Source organism: Clarias gariepinus, chromosome 9 (assembly GCF_024256425.1).
Source record: "Clarias gariepinus isolate MV-2021 ecotype Netherlands chromosome 9, CGAR_prim_01v2, whole genome shotgun sequence".
NCBI lineage: Eukaryota > Metazoa > Chordata > Actinopteri > Siluriformes > Clariidae > Clarias > Clarias gariepinus.
In genome coordinates this window covers 4,132,266-4,150,236 of record NC_071108.1, presented here as the reverse complement: position 1 = coordinate 4,150,236, position 17,971 = coordinate 4,132,266, and the positions used below count along the sequence as shown (strand labels likewise).

Here is a 17,971-nt window from a genome sequence, read left to right as displayed (position 1 = left end):
AAGTTATGCAATATTTAATGTTATGTTAAATTAGGTTAGGTTATGTTATTTCATGAACAATATATAATAAATAAAAAATTATTTTATATGATCATATGTTTTATATAGATAGATAGATAGATAGATAGATAGATAGATAGATAGATAAAGCACTTGATTACACTTGATCTCAAAGGGAAAATTATTATAATATTATTATTTTATTATTAATACAGTATTACAACAGCTAGTTCACGAATTGTACAAAACAAAACATCAATAATCCAGATGTGCAAAAATATTACAGGGCTAAGGGAGGATTTAAAATCATTACGTAAAGATGATAAAGAGACCATTTACAGAACGTTAACATATGATACGCTGTACATTAGTGCAATCAGGTGAGTAATAGTTGTACATGCTGTACGGTGCGCTTATAAGGTAAACGTTAGTTAACAAATAATCCACAGATTCTGTGTACACAATGATCAGATGTACAGATGGATATTTTTAATAACTGTACATTAAGGCACATCAGTGAGAAAATGATACTTATCAAAGTCGATGAAAGTATATGATCATATACATGAAGTGTAGACGTTTGATTATTCTGAAGAAACTGTACGGTAAGGTGCATCATAGGATATTAACAGGTTTATCAGTCCGGCTAAACAGAGGAACGCACCTGACCATATGTACAGTGTCTATATTATATAAGGCTACATGGTACGTTGTATTATGTTCTGCTTTATGTTATCTTGTATATTAAGTGATTAGCTTATATGATGTTGCTAAACACACTGTTCTGTACGGAAAACCCTGCAGCTCATTTTCCTGCTGAAGCTTTGTAAAAGCCAGTTGTTGCATGTACGAGAACACCCTGAAAAAAAATGCCTGTGTGTCCTAACGTCACCCTGTGCCCTGCCTCGGGCTGATAAGAAGACACGAAACCTCACTGATTACGCTGCAGCTGAGTGCGATAAGCTCAGTGGCATTACTGCACTTCAGGGCAACGAGTCCACACAGAGATCAACTCCGATATTAAATTATTGATGTGGCGTCAGTTTAAAATCAATCACGTCGTTCCTTATTGGGATTTTAAGAATCGTCCGTGTCCCACTGTATTTGGTGTGTGGGTGTGTGTGTGTGTGTGTGTGTTTGTGTTTGACTTGACAAGAGACCGTAAAAGTCGATGCATTAGTGCGAACACTCCGCTGTGTCCTAGAGCGGGCTGTAAAAAGCCATGAACGCCGTTCCATTACTTACGCTCATCCTGAGCTGCGTCTTGACTGCTGCTTCTTTGTAAACTGCCTCTCTCTCTTAGAGCTGTTAGAAGGAATTGTATTGCAATTTCCATCATATTCACAGGCCACAAGTTACTGTTTAAAAACTCATAATCTGTTTTTAGTCTCCTGATTCAGACTGATACAAAGCTCTAATACTGGAGACTCCTTCCTAACATGTGGCACAAAAGTCTGCTGTCATACTTGCAGCAAATCTTGGGTTGTTAATCATTTGTGTGTGTGTGTGTGTGTGTGTGTGTGTGAGAGAGAGAGACTGAAAGTTTGAGAGAGAGAGTTCCTAGGTCACGAAAGAAATATTCTCACATCTGTCGTAGTGTAGATAGACATATCCACCTCATCATAATGGTGCTTTGTGTGTGTGTGTGTGTGCGATCTGATCTTCAATGCCTTAGAAGTGGAACAGCTGCAGGCCACTGTTGAAAGCATGCTAGCTAAGCATAAAAGTTTTTTTATTATTATAATTATTATTATTGCTAAACCACAATTAGACAGTAATTCGCTTTATCGTCTTGCAATTGATTAGCATGATCTGCGGTATTAATTAGCCGCTAATTAAAGTTAAACCTCAGACCAGAATCCCTTATTTTTTTCCCCCTTAGCAGTCCTGATTTAAAGATTTATCTTCTTAGCTGTCGGACTCTTACGATTAACTCTGCGTTACTATAACGAGTGATGTGATGATCAATCAGGCTAATCTGGTAGCCATGAGCTACGTCAGCCACATGGCTCCAGCAACACGCAAAGAGCTGCTCGGAGGTTCGGCTTCACGCCGGATACACGCGCACAGCGGTAAATGGAGCGACAAACCGAGGGCCGCAAAAAAGTCCAGGTGCGATTTATACAAGCGGCAGGTTTATAAACCCAAGTAAACGAGGAACCGCTGCTGTGTTGGGAAGGCAGAGGTCGTCCGGCGTGTGCAAGCGGTGCGATTTGCAACCTGATCGAATGAATTCAATTCAGATTCGAAACAAAAACAGGGGCCGTTCAAGTCAAACCGGGACTTATGTGGAAGTATGTGGAAATGGCTTGGATGTGGAAGCTCCTGCGATTGTCCTGTACTGTGTAAGTGTTGTTGGTGACTGATTGCGTGTACAGTTCCCACAGACAGATGCGTCTCTTGAGCAAGTTATCCGTCAAATTCCAAGGAGCAGGAGATCCATTAACTTAATGTTCCCGGGAAAGACTGCGATCATCATTCTCAGAAGTATGACCATCTTATCAGGAGTCTTCTGTAACTGTCGATGGCTTTTCCGCCTTCATTTACTATAAATGTCATCACAAGTCCGGGTTTGACTCGAACGACTCTCGCACTCTTGTTTGTTTATCCTTAATATCTCCCTGGTTAGTTTAAGTTTTTTTTTTATACTTTGAGAATAAAATTTCAACTAGAATTGTTTCAAAGTATAAACTGCATGAACCGGATTAAAAAACAATCACTAGTTAAGATCGAGAGTGATGTAGCTGAGGTTGAGGAACTGTCAGTGAGATATACATAAGATAAGATGCATAAGAAATAAACGGATTGTAAATGAGATAGCAGTCATGCGTCTATTAAAGACGTCTATTAAAAAGCAACACGAACCAAAATCCCCTCGACATTTGTGTTTCTTTGACGGTGTGTAAAGACACTTTTTTTTTTCACCACAAATGGGAAATTAAATTGGTATCGGTTTCCTTCTTGACTCAACCCGATGCCTGAAATGACGACAACGGAAGGCTCGTCCTCAAACAGGAAGTGTCACTCTTTCTCTTTCCTTTAAGCCTTGACCTGGCAGCGTGATCAACCCCCGGCCATGTGCAACAACCGAAACTCTTCTTCCACGCGGCATGAACCTTTAGAAATGCTTGTTTTTACTGTTCTTTGACGCAAACACCTGCAGTTGGGAAATGGCGGGTTTCTTTCTGACTTTACCGTCTTTTTATGTGGCCTGTTACTGCGAAAAATACAACTCACACGTCTTCAACTTTTCCCACTTTGACCCGCGTTGGTAATCCGTCGATGAGTCAGGCGGCTTTGACGTCCTCTCCGCTGGATGCGCGTCGTCTCTCTGACCCGAATCACTCTGAAAAGTCTTCTCGGATCCACTCGTTTCTGAGCTGCCTGGCAGAAAATGAAATGCCACGTCAGCAGAACATTATTACGATGTCTGGCTTTAATATGCTGATTTGGCTTGGCTTCTTTATATCTGCTGTTTGCATGTAATGCAGCACTTCATTTCTGAGTAACTGAGAAATGCTTCATACTGTACGTTAGTAGGCTGTACAGGAATAAAAAAAAAATGCTTTACTGCGACTTTTCTAAAAAAAAAACGCAGCTCTGCACAAAGCACAACCTGAATACGGGACGCGGCCTCGGGTTTCCTTATTTCCTTGTTTCATTCAAAACGGTACTTTTTTTCAAATTGGAACCAACACAAGTGCAGCAGTTCTTATACACTAAGAAAATACAAAAAATTTGAAATAACTTTTGAATAGATATGACATGGGGTGAGAACCAATATCTGTATTTTAGGCAAAAAACCCAAACTCGCCAGATCCCAATTCAATCGAGCAGCCCTGGGATGCACCGGACAAACAAGTCCGATCTGTGGAGACCCAAAGGATCTGCAGCCGACGGCCTGGTGCCAGACGCCATGGTATATTTAAATATACATTTTATTTCTTATTGTCTGTTTTTCTTTACTTTTACTTTGATCTAATTTCTCAACATCTGTAAGTCTCTCTGTCTCTCGTCCTATTGTTGTATACGTTCCTATGACATCATGCTTAAAGTGTTTGAATCCTTATTCAAATTTTTTTAAAAACATCGTCTATTATTGTCCTCGCCATACTTCTTATCCTTCCTCTCTCACTTCCTGTGACCGCACACATGAACTCATGGACAGAACGGTTGCTTCTTCTTCTTCTTCTTCTTCTTCTGTGGTTGCTGTGTTCTCAGCAGCGTTCACAGGTTTGTTGTTTGTCCGACCTCTGTCTGATCAAAGACTGCACTGTTGCTGAATCACACCTCACCCACAGCCTTAAGATGCGTAAACATGATGGCCCACGCAGATGTGGTCTTCTTCATCCTCCTCTCTTTTATCGTCACCATCGGCGCTTCTGATCACGGCGCGAACGCTCGCACCGCCGCGCTCTTCCAGTCAGTTAGCTTTCTCTGGTGATGAATCAGTTTGTAGCGTCAGCATGACTGAGCCGCGCTGCACAGGAATTTTTTCTTGGTATTCATTTTTTTTCCATCACTGGTAGTTACAGCGAGCTGTCAGTCTGCTGCGTGCACTCATTATTAAACACTTTTCTTATTGCTCTCGGTGCACTGACTCAGCATTGAAGCTCACTTGGATGTACGCATGCGTCTGCAATCGGCTATACCATGCGCATAATTATCACAGGCACTTAAACATAGTGTTACTACCCTAGCTCCGACCCCACCTGTGTTTTTTTTTTATTTTTTTTTTTATTAAAGCTTAGGATTTAATAGCAAAGTGGTTGATAAAAAAAAACAAAACCCTGCTGCCAATTAATTGGCCGAGGCTTTATTTTGGTTATTGGCACACAAGGTGACACTGATACTGTGGCTCAGTTACACAGGTGTTTAAGGTCCAATATGAGAGACAGGTCTACATTTGAATGACCATGGAATGGAAGTAAGAGGTGTGAGTTCGGGATTAATGTGATCGCCTTCCACCTATGCGGATTTGAGCTAGCTAGGCATCTACTCATGATGAGAGATACACACGGTGTATATCTCATAAATATTAACTGTATAGTTAAATATTTACGGTGGATTAGTGGTTAGCAGTGTTTCCTCGCACCTCCAGGGTCCGGGTTCGATTCCCGCTTCTGGTCTTTGTTAACGGAGTTTGGTGGGTTTCCTCCGGGTGCCCTGCGATGGATTGGAACCCCATCCAGAGTGTACCCCGCCTCCTGCCCTAAGTCTCCTGGGATAGGCTCCAGGACCACCGTGATCCCGTACACAGGATAAAGTGGTATTGACGATGAGTATAGACGGTATAGACAAAAAAAAAAAAACATCAGTTTGGGAACTCGGATGGTTTCTGCAACTACCTACAGTTGTGGCCTAAAGTATTAAGACAAAAGTGAGATTCAGTGATTTAAGATTATTATAAGAAAATTATCTGTCACATGGATCTTATCACAGTGAAATGAAAATAGAAAGCCGGGGTCAGAGCGCAGGGTCAGTCACCCCTGGAGGAGGTACTGTAGGGTTCAGGGTCTTGCTTAAGTGGCAGCTTGGTGGTGCTGGGGCTTAAACCACCGACCTTCTGATCATGAACTCAGCGCCACGTCACTTAAAGAAAATAAGAATTATTTGTTATTTAATGCAATAAAATTGCTTTACAACAAGCATTATTCAGTATAAAGTCCTTTATTCTTTAAAACCTGCTGGAGACAAAAAAGACATCTTACGTACTCCGGTCTCGCCCGCTCTATCCATGCCTGCTTGATCGCTTCCTGAAGATGATGTGCAGAAATAAATCAGTCACGGAAGTTAACAATTCTCATGAACTTTAGTGCTTTTTGCCAAGAGGTGGACACCTGGCTTTAGATGGTAAAAGTCCATTAACTAAACCAGCTGATTGTAATTCGCTAATAGACTCGAAGTAATTAGTGCCATCATCTGTTTTGTGCACACACATGGCATATGTTTTCTTTATACTTTTGGCCACCACTGTATCTATTCGAATACAGCGTAACTAAAGGCACAGAAGGCATGGCCTGTGAGCAACGAATGAGGTGCGGCCTCGCTGCACATCAGTTCCAGTCAAGGTCGTGGTTTTTACGCTAAATCGGCGTTGCAGGTGGAAAAAACGAGTCTGCACGGACCGTTTAAAAAAAAAAAAAAAACATACCAAAGATCGTGTTTTTAATGGAAACGGAAACAAACAAAAAAAAAACCAGAATTAAATTCAATCAATTTCTGCGAATGTAGGCTAGGGCAAGCAAAGTGCAGACAGAGTACGCATGATGCACAGGAGCATTTTTTTATGATGTATTGTAAAAACTGGAAGATGGATGAGAAATGCGTACACGTGCACCGCGGCGAACTTTTTCCATTGCAAAGACAAGCCACAAGAAGTTTTTTTTAAGATGCTGAAAATTATTTCTTACACCTGGCAACCCGGATCACACTGCAGAAGCACAGCACGGAGTCCTGTAGCCTAAAATCAAATGTTATCGTTCCGTTTGGTCGACGTGGATGCCATGAGCAACAGATCATATTGCAGCGTTAGTAAGATCCTTTACTCTTACTGTAACAGAAATTCTACATGCCTTATTATATGCATATGACCGAGAGTGAGACTTGTATGTTCTTTTTAATCCACATGCCATGTGTTTAAAGAAAATAATGACTTTAGTATTCCTCAAAAAGCCAGGAGCTGATCCAGCTTGGCATTGAGGCATGGCATAGAATCTGAGAAACGTGCGCAGAATATTTTGCTTCATTTTATTTTTTTGGAAAGAGAATTTAAGGCCCCAGAGCCGATTTTGTTTTAGCAATTAGCCTCATCCCGAAGGTTACAGTTAGGTGGCCTTTTCTTGATGTTTCTCTGCGTCTTTGATTTATTTGTTGCGAACAGATTTGTGATCCGCCATTATTCATGTAGGAGCCGATTCTAATCTCCAGTGGTCGGGCCGCTCGAGTTACGTGGATTTATATCGGCCTGAAAAAACATGCTGACTGAGAGTTTGAAGAAGTCCAAATGCCTCTTGAATAAATTTAAGAAACTCTGCGGAGGCTTGCGCGTTCCTGCATCGGTTTAATACCTTCATTTTCGCACACAGAATCAGCATTTTAATATTATTATACGCAATATCACACATAGGGTCACGTCATCACCGGGTTGACAAGGATAACTCATAGGTCAGACTTACTACTTTCTGGATGAAACCTTTTTTTCCTCAGTAAGTTGGTACTCTGGATAATTTAGTCTCATCTCCACTGTCCTCCCATATATATATATTCTTCATACCGTTGCTAAATCATCAACCCTAGCTTATTTTCAGCATTAAAGGTTCTCGGTTGCCTAGCAACCGCTTCATCGTTCTAATGTCAGAGCATGAATTTTTATTTGACGAGCTCAGCCTGAATTCTGTAAGCAAGTTAGTTTACTTACATTATAACAGGCTTCAAAAGAGGACGGGTGTTCGAGTCAAACCGGGACTTGTACAGAATGACGGAGCACAGTTATGAGATTAAAACTCGCTTTATTTTCTCCTGTGTGATCTCCTGCTACACTAATGCACTTCTCCCAGCGTTTCAAACGTGCTTGGATACCATCAAGGTAGAAAGTTTTTGCAGTATTGCTTGCTTCACGTCTGAAACACTGGCCCCCCAGGAACTCCCTAAATGGCCCAAAAATGTAGAAAAGGGCTTGGAGCGGGATCAGGACTGTACAGGACTGTTTCATGTTCAGACTGGAAACATCAGAAAATTAACAAAAGCGTAATCAGACCTGATATAGAAATATCCTAATTAAAATAATAAGCTATGTACTCTTTGTTAAGCGCCGCATTAGCGATCTCTTACGTACTTAAATGACCCGTTCCACATCCTTCCTTGGCTCAGTATAAGAATGATTGACGGCTCTCCTCCTCTGCTCGCCTCCAATTCAGTTCTGTTGGCTGGATCTAACCCTGAGTCAGAGCGCTGCCACCCTGGCAACACCAGACTCGGGTTCAGGCTCGGGTTCAGGCAGCGGGCACGTCTGCTTGGGGAGAAAAAAAAAAGAAAAAAAAAGTGGCTTGAAAGGCTTTGATCCCATTTTCATTGCCCTCTGTACTGTTTGTGATTCTTTCCTCTGTTAACTTCCATCCTTATGTGTGTTTTTCACGCATGCCAAACCCGCTCTCAGCATCCTGTCTGCTCGGGTCGCTACAGAAAAAAAAAAAAGAAAAGGTTTTTTCTTCTTTTTTTTTTCAGGGCTCCGTCTTTACTTTCTTCTTCTGCTCTCTCTTTCTCTCCGAGTCTGCAGGAGAGACTGCGGTCTAACTGAAGTACAAATTCGGTGTTGTTTTATTCATTTTTTCCCCCCTCGCTATTTTTTTCTCGTCCCGGCTTATTTTTCATTGCTACCAGGCGATACGTTGTCAATATTGATTTTAAACTAGGCAAGAAAAACATGGAGTTCGAGTCAAACATAACAATGCCGGTAAAACGTAGAAAAATATTCTCATGGTCTTGGATGAAAATCCGCTGGTTGTGCCATCACTTGCGTGTGTGTGTGTGTGTGTGGGTGCAGCATGTGTGTATATGTGTGCCTGTACATATTTCCATATTTGCGTTGCAACGCCTCATTGAAATCCATTTCTTCGCTGAATATCGAATCGTTGATTGCATGTGGCGAGGAAAACATGGTGCGATGGTCGGACGTGACCTAAAAAAGGAAAGCTGCTCGGATGAGCAGGATGGCCGTTCACGCTAACAGAGCATGAAGTTGGCGCAGGGTGCTAATGAAGGGACTGGAATGTGATGGAGGAACGATTGGCATCAAACCAGCTGCCTTCCGGTCAAACAAACTGGCGAAGGGAGACCGGGCATGATCACTGCAGCTCCGCCTCCCACCTGTCACTCATTTATCACTCGTACCGTAGCTGGCGAGGAGTCTGTTCATTCATTTCTCCTTCATCAGAGCTTGAGAAACACTAACGATCAGGGTTGCCAGATTGGAGGGACTGTTTTCACCCTAAGCAGGGTATAAAATCCATCCAGGTTCTATATATATACCACTATACAGTATAGAACACAGGGGATACACATATTATTGTTACAGAAAAAATGCAATCTAAACTGCTAGAAGCTCAATCTGGCAACGCTGCTAACAATCTGAAGAGTCATGGGGGGGCAAGTAGGGGCATGTAGGGGCGCTGGCTCGTTACTAAAGCGTTTGGCTGCTCCCTGCCTTCTGTGTGTCCTCTTATACTCATGGATCGGTACATTTGTTGTGATTTGAAATCATTTTCAATGTATGAAAGTATAAAGTTCAGGTCGGAATGAATGACTTTTACCCCAGGGGAGATGTGGTAGTTGAATGATTCCTGGAGTCATTTTTCGCAGACTGCACCTACAAAGCATGTACAATACCGTGGGTGGAATGGAATGGAATGTATATTTTACGTTGTTGGCGGTTAAAGAGTTTGTAGAAATAGTTAAAAGGTTAAAGCTAAAAATATTCTGATTAACTTTAATGTAATCAGTGATATTATTATTATTTCAGCTTGAAGCCCACGTACATGTCTGTCTGTCTTTCTGTACGGCAGAACTCCCTGTCTAACTTATTAATACAAAGAATTAACTTTTTTTTTTTAATTGAGTATATTACACCTTTGTTACACAAAGTTGTACTTCTTTCATCGCCAGCCAAATACTATACACTCCCCGTTTCGGTAATCGGAGAGTGAATCACAGATGAGAAATGGAAAAAGTTTTAGGTTTACTTATGCTCACTATATATATTTTTTTGTTTCAGCCATGGAAATATGAACCAATCCTAGTTGAAATTATTCAGTTTAGCGGTTTTCATTAATATCTATTGGTATCTATTGTTTGTTTATATTGAGCAAGTAGATTATTAAATCCGGGACATAACTGCTCATAACATCAACATTGTGATTTAACTTATGGTGAAGGTTAAACCTTAGGCAGAGATCTAAATACTGCAAAAGTTTCATTAAATTCTGTCCAACTGTCGATTTAAGACGCGCCCACAGTTTCACGCATTAAAAACTTATGGTTTATAATCTGCAAGAAAACTGCTCATAGCTTACCTTCTACCCTAAATTTTGATTTCATTTATGGTGCAGGTTTAACTTCAGGCTAATACCTGTAGACTGGCAAAGTTTCATTAAAATCTGTCCAGCCAGTTTTGCGTGATGCTGTGACTAAATCTGACTGGACAGACATACAGACATACAGAGAGACCGACAGACTGGTTTCGGGTCCTCCAGTGTATGAAACGTAATGATCTCATTGAAAGAGCAAGTTTTGAAAGACCAATGTACAGACAAAGCATTTCTTTTATTTAAGTAGATTAGTTAACCAGTAAAAAAAACACAACAAAATAACTCCTGATCTGTTGGTTATCCTGCTAGAAAGGGGGTTTAGCATTGTCTTTGTTTTTCCTCCCTCGGGATAAATAGACTCCAGAAAGCTCCTCGCTAACATCTTCCACTGAAACCAAAAGGATTTGCGACCCAGCAATCCTCAGACACATCTTGCGTGACACGAGGTTAATGCTTCTTAGCATGGTAGAAATTAAGCTAATGGTCAGTGCTAGCTGCAATTCCAGGCTAATTGTAGCCATACTGAGACCTTTTCATAGAAGTTTACCAACGCAGCTGACGCAAATGTTTAATCTCATCTCCACGCTCATTTTACCGTCATGTCATCTGAATAAAAGACTTTTATTGGCAAAGTCATTAGCCACACTTGTTTGCTAGCTCATTCAGCAAACATATGGCATTTCTTAGTTGCCTAGCAACCCTTTACTTACAAAATAATTACAGTGAACAAACATTACAACATGACTAAACAAAACATTACAAAAGTTTTCATCGTCTGTATTGGGGTGGGGAAAGAAATGTCACAAGTCATTAGAAGATATTTATATGACAGTAAGAAAGGTTGTGAGTTTGTTGGCTGCTCCCGTCGAGGGGTCGCCACAGCCGAACAACAACTTGGCACAGGTTTTTACACCAGATGCCACTTGCTGATGCAATCCTCCCGTTTTTATCCCAGCTTGGGATCGGCACTGCATCTGGGGGGGTGGGGTTTGACATCAGGTGGGAATCGAGCCCAGGCCTTCTGAATGGCAGGCGAGAAACCTATCACTGAGCCACCAACGCGCCACATTGAGAAAAGTTTACATTTATATATTTTTAAACTTTATGTTGGAGACACACCTTTGTATTTTCTGATATTCGTAAATAAATCTATGAATCTTAAAGTTTTGGCACATCGATCATAAATGACTTTTTACGCCAAATTCACTTTTTGATCATCACTTTTGTATGTGTGTGTGTGTGTGTGTGTGTGTGTGTCAGATAAAATAGGAAAAAAACAAAAAGCATCCGCTCCCATTCCACCCCCTCTTTATCCATTCTCATTTTCGGGAAATGTGCTTAAACACACCGTTCAAATTTTCTGCCTGGTATGACATCATAGCCTTCATAGGGAAAAAAAGAGGAAGGATACAAATTTTTATTATTATAGTCACAAATCAGCTTTACAGGATCCAAAAAATGATGGAAGTAAGTTCACAAAATGTAAAAAAAAAAAAAAAAAAAGTAGGCATAAATTATAATTATCAGCTTGCCTTTGATGAGTGAGCCAAGGAAAACCTCCCTGAGATGACATTAGGAAGAAACCTGGAGAGGAACCAGACACAACAGGGATCCCGTTCCCGTTTGGGTGCCGTGAGTCTGAACGTTCGGTATAATCGAAAAGGATGTTTAAGTTAATATGAAGCCCACTTTCGTTGTTGTCCTCCTGTGCTGCAGTTTTTCAGGGTGGTCCCATGTTTGCATTATAACACATACAATAAAACACCGTGTTTGGAAAAGGAGTGAAACATAAGGAAAGTGGTGCTTCTGCTGTAATATAAAAAGGCACATTTTGGAGATGTTTACGGCTTATGTTAAATTGTTATAATAAAGAGGATTTAAGTGTTCAGTGACTTTCATAAGTTTTCATCCCCTCTGAGATTATATGTCATGAAAATGGCACGTAATTTATTCATATCTTCAATACGCAATATTATAGATGATGTATTGTTTTACAACCAAATAACTCTTTTTTAAGTTCGATAGCTATTTAAGACGCAGTTTGCTTCGGTACGTCCTCTAATAATCATAATAACAACAACAACAAAAAAACTGTTCTTCCAGGGGCAGAAGTATTTATACCAGTATCACATGATCCTTCAATTGCACACAGGTCGATTCCATTCGATTACTTATATCACTTCAGGTTAAGGACTAAATTAGGCTGAGCATATGTACTTATGCGATGCTTCAATATTATGCACTATTTGTCTGAATATCCACAACTTAGATTTATTACATTTACAGGTTATAACATTACAAAATGTAATAAAGGCTCATTCCTACGTTTACCCTGAGGGTGTGCAGACTTTTGCACTCAGCTGTAATTCTTTTGTACGGGCCTCTCGCCAGATTTTTACTTCCCTCCCTCTGTTCTCACTCGCCCTCCCGCGCGCCTCTCTCAGCCCAGCGCCAGCTGCTTATTGGTCACATGGATCTGTGCCAGGGCTAGCAGCTGGCACCACGAGTGGCACTGAGACAATGACGCCGCTGGCTCTGATGGCATGCCTGGCACGCTGCCCGTCCGTCCCATCGCAGGGGGGGGGAGGAACGGCACCAAAAGAGGAGATAAAGAGAGGAGGAGACCCAGCCGGTGCATTCTTCTTTTCATCCCATTCACAGAACAGAATAAAAAGAGTGAAAGAACAGGCTATTATACAGTTATTTAGGTTTACTCATCTCTCTTTCCCTTCCTTTTCCTCCTCTTCTCATCACTCTGACCCGCTCCTAATTAGCAGAGCCCTAATTGAGGGCTCACAGCTACAGCTGCTAAGAGAAAGAAAGAGAATTTCAGAGAATAATTACAGCCCGGTCGCTTTTTAGCGAACCTCATGCTTCATCCTTTCAGAAGCCAAGCACTTTTTTTTTTTTTTTGTCATCTTTAATCACGATTATGTTTATTGCCGGGGGGAGAGGCTCTGCACGGCAGCCGTGAATGGATGCGTTGTTTTCCCGAGCCGATAATGCGACTGCGAACCCAGGCGACTGCAAATTACTGCGACGAGAGCCGTGAGAGACAGAGCTGAAAGTTTGCGAACAGACCGCAGGTGTCCCCTATGAGATCCGCTGGCATGTTAATTGCAGTAAAACATAACACCGCACCGTAAATCTCAGACACAAATTGAACTTTGGAGCGGAAAGTGTGCGTTTAAGTGCTGAAAGGGGGCATTTAAGGGCGATCCGGGAGATTCGCCTGAATTAATGCCACCTCGGCAAGATATTAACCGCAGGGAAAAAAATGTGGAAGTGAAAACCAAGTGAGAGAGAGAGAGAAATAAAATATGATTTGAGTCACAAAACAGGCTCTGAGGATGATAATGAGGGAGCCCATTCATGCAGGAACTGATAGAATGTGTATATTTTGTCACGTAGCTGTTAAAGAAGGAAAGAAAAACACACTCTGGGCAATCCGGTAACGCTAATTAGCGTTTGGACTGTGGGAGGAAACCAACCAAACACGTGGCGAAAACACAAACTCCGCGCACACCGACCCGAGGCGGGGATCGAAACCTCGACCCCGGAGGTGCGAGGTCACAGTGCTAACCACTAAAATTACAAAAACATTGTGCTGACGTAAAAAAAAGTCACTGAATTTTTTTCAGTTTAATTAAATCATTTAATACTTTAACACAACTCAAAGACGCACACTGTGTATGTTTCATAAAATTGTATATTTCAACAGTTTCACGGCAAAATGAGATATCTCCATTTCTTTTTTCAAAAGATGCAAGATGTTTTACAGGCATTTAGAAAATATTTATCCATTGTTTCTTTAAATCACAAGGGTTTTAAAAAGCACAAATGGCTAAATTATTGTTTTCGTTTTATCAAGGTGAATTTGGGACGATTTTGCAAAACGCTATATCTCCATTTCCTACACTTTTGCCCTGCAGTTGTTATTGTGGCCATGTAAACATGCAATTTAGGGTCAATAACAGTGTTGGTTAAGATTTAATTACAAAATATACCTGACTCATGCATTCTTTGTGTTTTTAAAAATAATGTTGAGTTTTAATTTTACCAAGCCGTGTAATTAAAAAGGTTTTGTGTACAACCACAACTCGACACTTTGGTTTTTGACGACAGCGTCTTATTATACTACAGGAGTGCATTGTCCAATCAGTCCTCAACCAACCACATACAGTGTTGTCTGTGGTCCCATAATAGCGTTGAGGCATCCTGATTGAAGAACTGGACGTAGCAGACGTACAGTAGTGTCTCATGTCACATTATAAAGTGCTGACACTGGAGACTCCTTCCGTAAATGTTAAATAAACTGTGCCCGTTAGACAAACCTCCAACATACTGTATGTTGTTATAAAGTTGTATTCTTAGATTAACTTGCTGTAAATGAGCTCTATCTTTGCTGGAGACTTATAGTAAAGAACAACATGAATTGTATAGCATTAATATAACACTGTGAGGGGCAGCTGTGGATGGTGTCACGTTTGCTGGTACAGAGGATGAATGAACTCTTTCTGATCGGTCAGCATTGAGAACGAAACGGTGCTGTGGTGTCAGACGCAGTAGCACTTATGCTATTGTGTCATAATACAATGTGTCATAAGTTGTGACCGATGTATGATGTGTGTGTGTGTGTGTGTGTGTCTGTGTGTATCTGTGTAGTTTGTGTTTGTGCCAGAGCTGTAAGTGAACATTTAAAAGCAATTTGGAGCTCACCACCAACTACGGGACGGACAGAGAGAGAGAGAGAGAGAATATAAAAGTGTATAGAGAGTGGGTAGTGTGAGGGCGTGGGTAGTTTGGAGCGTGTGTAGTTTGGGGTGTGTGTAGTGTGGGTAGTATGGGGTGTGAGTAGTTTGGAGGGTGGGTAATGTGGGGTTGGGTAGTTTGGGGGGTGGGTAGTGTGGGGTGTGGGTAGTTTGGGGTGTGTGTAGTGTGGGGTGTGGGTAGTGTGGGGGTGGGTAGTTTATGGGTGGGTAGTTTATGGGTGGGTAGTGTGGGGGTAGGTAGTTTATGGTGTAAGTAGTGTAGGGTGTGGGTAGTATGGGGTGTAAGTAGTATGGGGTGTGGGTAGTATGGGGTGTGGGTAGTTTCTGGTGTAAGTAGTGTAGGGGGTGGGTAGTATGGGTGTGGGTAGTATGGAGTGTGGGTAGTATGGGGTGGGTAGTATGGGGTGGGTAGTGTGGGGTGTGGGTAGTATGTGGTGTGAGTAGTATGGGGTGGGTAGTGTGGTGTGGGTAGTATGGGGTGGGTAGTGTGGGGTGTGGGTAGTATGGGGTGTGGGTAGTATGTGGTGTGGGTAGTTTGGGGAAGCCATTAGGATCAAAGCGGGTAAATATGTATTTTAAAAAAATAGTAACGCATTAAAATTTCTAAATTAATCACATGGGTTAACGCGTTAATATTTCCAGCCCTAATTATGAGATAATTGAACTGATTTCTAGACATTTTTACTAATAATCGTGTTAATTTTAAGCCCTTGTTTCTAGAAAGTAGCCCAATTATTTGTTTTTAATTATTTTAACACAATTATCTATTAAATTATTTGATAAAAAAGAATTGCGAGACATGGCTTCAGCCGCACGTGTCCCTGTACAGTACAGCGTCTCATGGGAGAGACAGGATAATTAAGATCTGGTTTTATAAAGTAAGATCAGATCAAAGCACGTCACATGTTTAACTTTTCTGTTGCGACTTAGTGGCATATATTTAAAATAAATAAATAAATTTAACTTGTTTTTTGTTAGAAAGAGTTATATAATATAAAGTGTAGATATTTGAGATTGTGCATGATGTGCAGTAAAATACATTTTGGCAGAAAAGACAAATTTTCATTTGAAACCCGATTCCTTTAATTGTAGCAGGGCTACAGTTACCATCAAAGTATAAGTGCGTGATGATGGAAAGAAAACATGCTATTCTTTTATATTGAGCCAAAACAGGGTAGTGAAGTTCACACATTTATCCAAGCCCACAGACTCATCCATGTTTTCGACTTTCCCTCGCTCCTTTGCTGTAACCCAGAGGAAAATACGGCTCCGCGGCTCCGTCCCAGACTCCCACCCGACCCCGCTGAAAAATACCGAATATTTGAGCAATGTGTCGATTTGGCAGGGCACACCGATGGGTGGGTGGCTGAGTTTTAGGATTAGACAGTGAGCGAAACTGCTGGCACCAGCTGTGTGACGGGTTCGAGTTACACAGCTGCGACCTGGTGTGACCCCTCCGCCCTCGTCAGCTCCCCAGAAACCCATTCTCGAGATTTCTGATCTGAGAGGGGGAAAAAAAACAGCGTCTCGAAAGACAGACCCCGCTTTATGCTTGCTCTGGGAACGGAGAGACACTTGCAGCCATTTTTTTTTTTGTCCATTTAGAATCACAAAGACTGCGGGTGAAGCCGTAGAGACATTAAAAAAAGGGAAAGCGGATGATCCAGCCCTTCGGGGCGTAACGGCGGGGTTTGGAGTTCAGATCAGCGATGCGTTCATTGGACAGCACGCGCTCTGGATTCGTTCGAAACACCCAGGTGTGATGATTGTTAACTCTCCGTGTTGGGTTTGCATAAACACCGTTCGAGACAGTGATAGATTGGCGTGTGTCTCCTAAATGCTCCAAGATTTTCTGTAAAGCTTTGCGAGTGGGATTAGCAGATAGTGGGGGGTTTTTTCTCGCTAAAATCACCCTGGCTGGAGTTTTTGCTTCCTTTTCTCTTCATCGCTGTATCTTTGACCTGCTACATCTATCAGACATTTTAGCTGAAAAGTACTGGTTCCTTTTTCTTATTCAAAAATTTGGAGAATATTTCCACCTACACAGCCGGAGCAACTCGAGATCAGTTTCTAAATCCTGTCGTGTGCTTTTTAACCCCGTATGATTGGCCGAGCTTTGGGTTCACAAACATGTGTCTCAGACATAAAGCCTCTAACAAAACAACCGGTCATAGTGTTTATCCTTGTTTTTACAATTTCCTACTATTTGAGAATAATATTTTTGTATAAATCTAAAGACTAACACTAATGAAATTCTGCTGCGACCAAGACTAACCGCCTAATGGTTCCATAAGTCTCATCTCAGGTTAATATTTCGGCGTTTCACATGCTCTGCCTGTATAGGCTTCGTCCAGGCTTTCCAGTTTTCTCCCAGTCCTTCACCTTCATAATTAAGGTGCATTTAAAATTGACTCTTAATAATGCGTTTAAAGAAGTGTCCATCGACAAGCATCCCACCATGGGCACCTCGCAATAAAGATTTCCATGAAATTTCCTTAATGATAGGGATGTTAACGATTAATTGATTCATTGGTGATAAAATTTTAACTGATTTAAGGTTTAGCAACCATTCATGTAAAATGGTTTTGCGTAATATTTCTCCGTAGCTCATGTATTTATTAACTTCTGTACACCTCACCCATTTCAGGTGATTCAGTACAAGATGTTTTGGAACAAGCGGCAGTATTAAAATAAAGGTCTATTTATTTATTTTAATTCTGTTTGTTTAAGCTTCAGCGATTTGTCTCACATGACTAATTTGTTGTGCCGTTAGATCTGTTTAAATAAAAAGAAACCATAAACGTTTGACTAGTTTATATGAAATTTAATTGTTTGATGTGCGCTGCAGTGCGCGGGACGGATTGATGTTATTTGTTTTGTTGTTTATGACCGCGCAGCGCGAGACCGTCGGTACAAACTGCTGTGCACCAGGTGTGTCGTTCCCTCATAAACAACTCAACTGTAGCTACAGTGTGTGTGTGTGTGTGAGTGTGTGTGTTGACAATTCCGACAGTGTCAATGATGCATTCCTTGGCACCTGCATTTAGCTTTGGCTTATTATTCAACCTAAAGCAACTTCTTCTTTATTTCAGCTGGGGTTTAAAATTTTTTTTT

General features: G+C 41.3%; 1 protein-coding gene across 8 annotated transcripts in view; it reads left to right on the top strand.

Moving 5' to 3' along the window:
* Window positions 1–17,971, top strand: part of nfic (nuclear factor I/C) — a 130,411-nt gene that overhangs the window by 53,843 nt on the left and 58,597 nt on the right. The window lies entirely within an intron of this gene.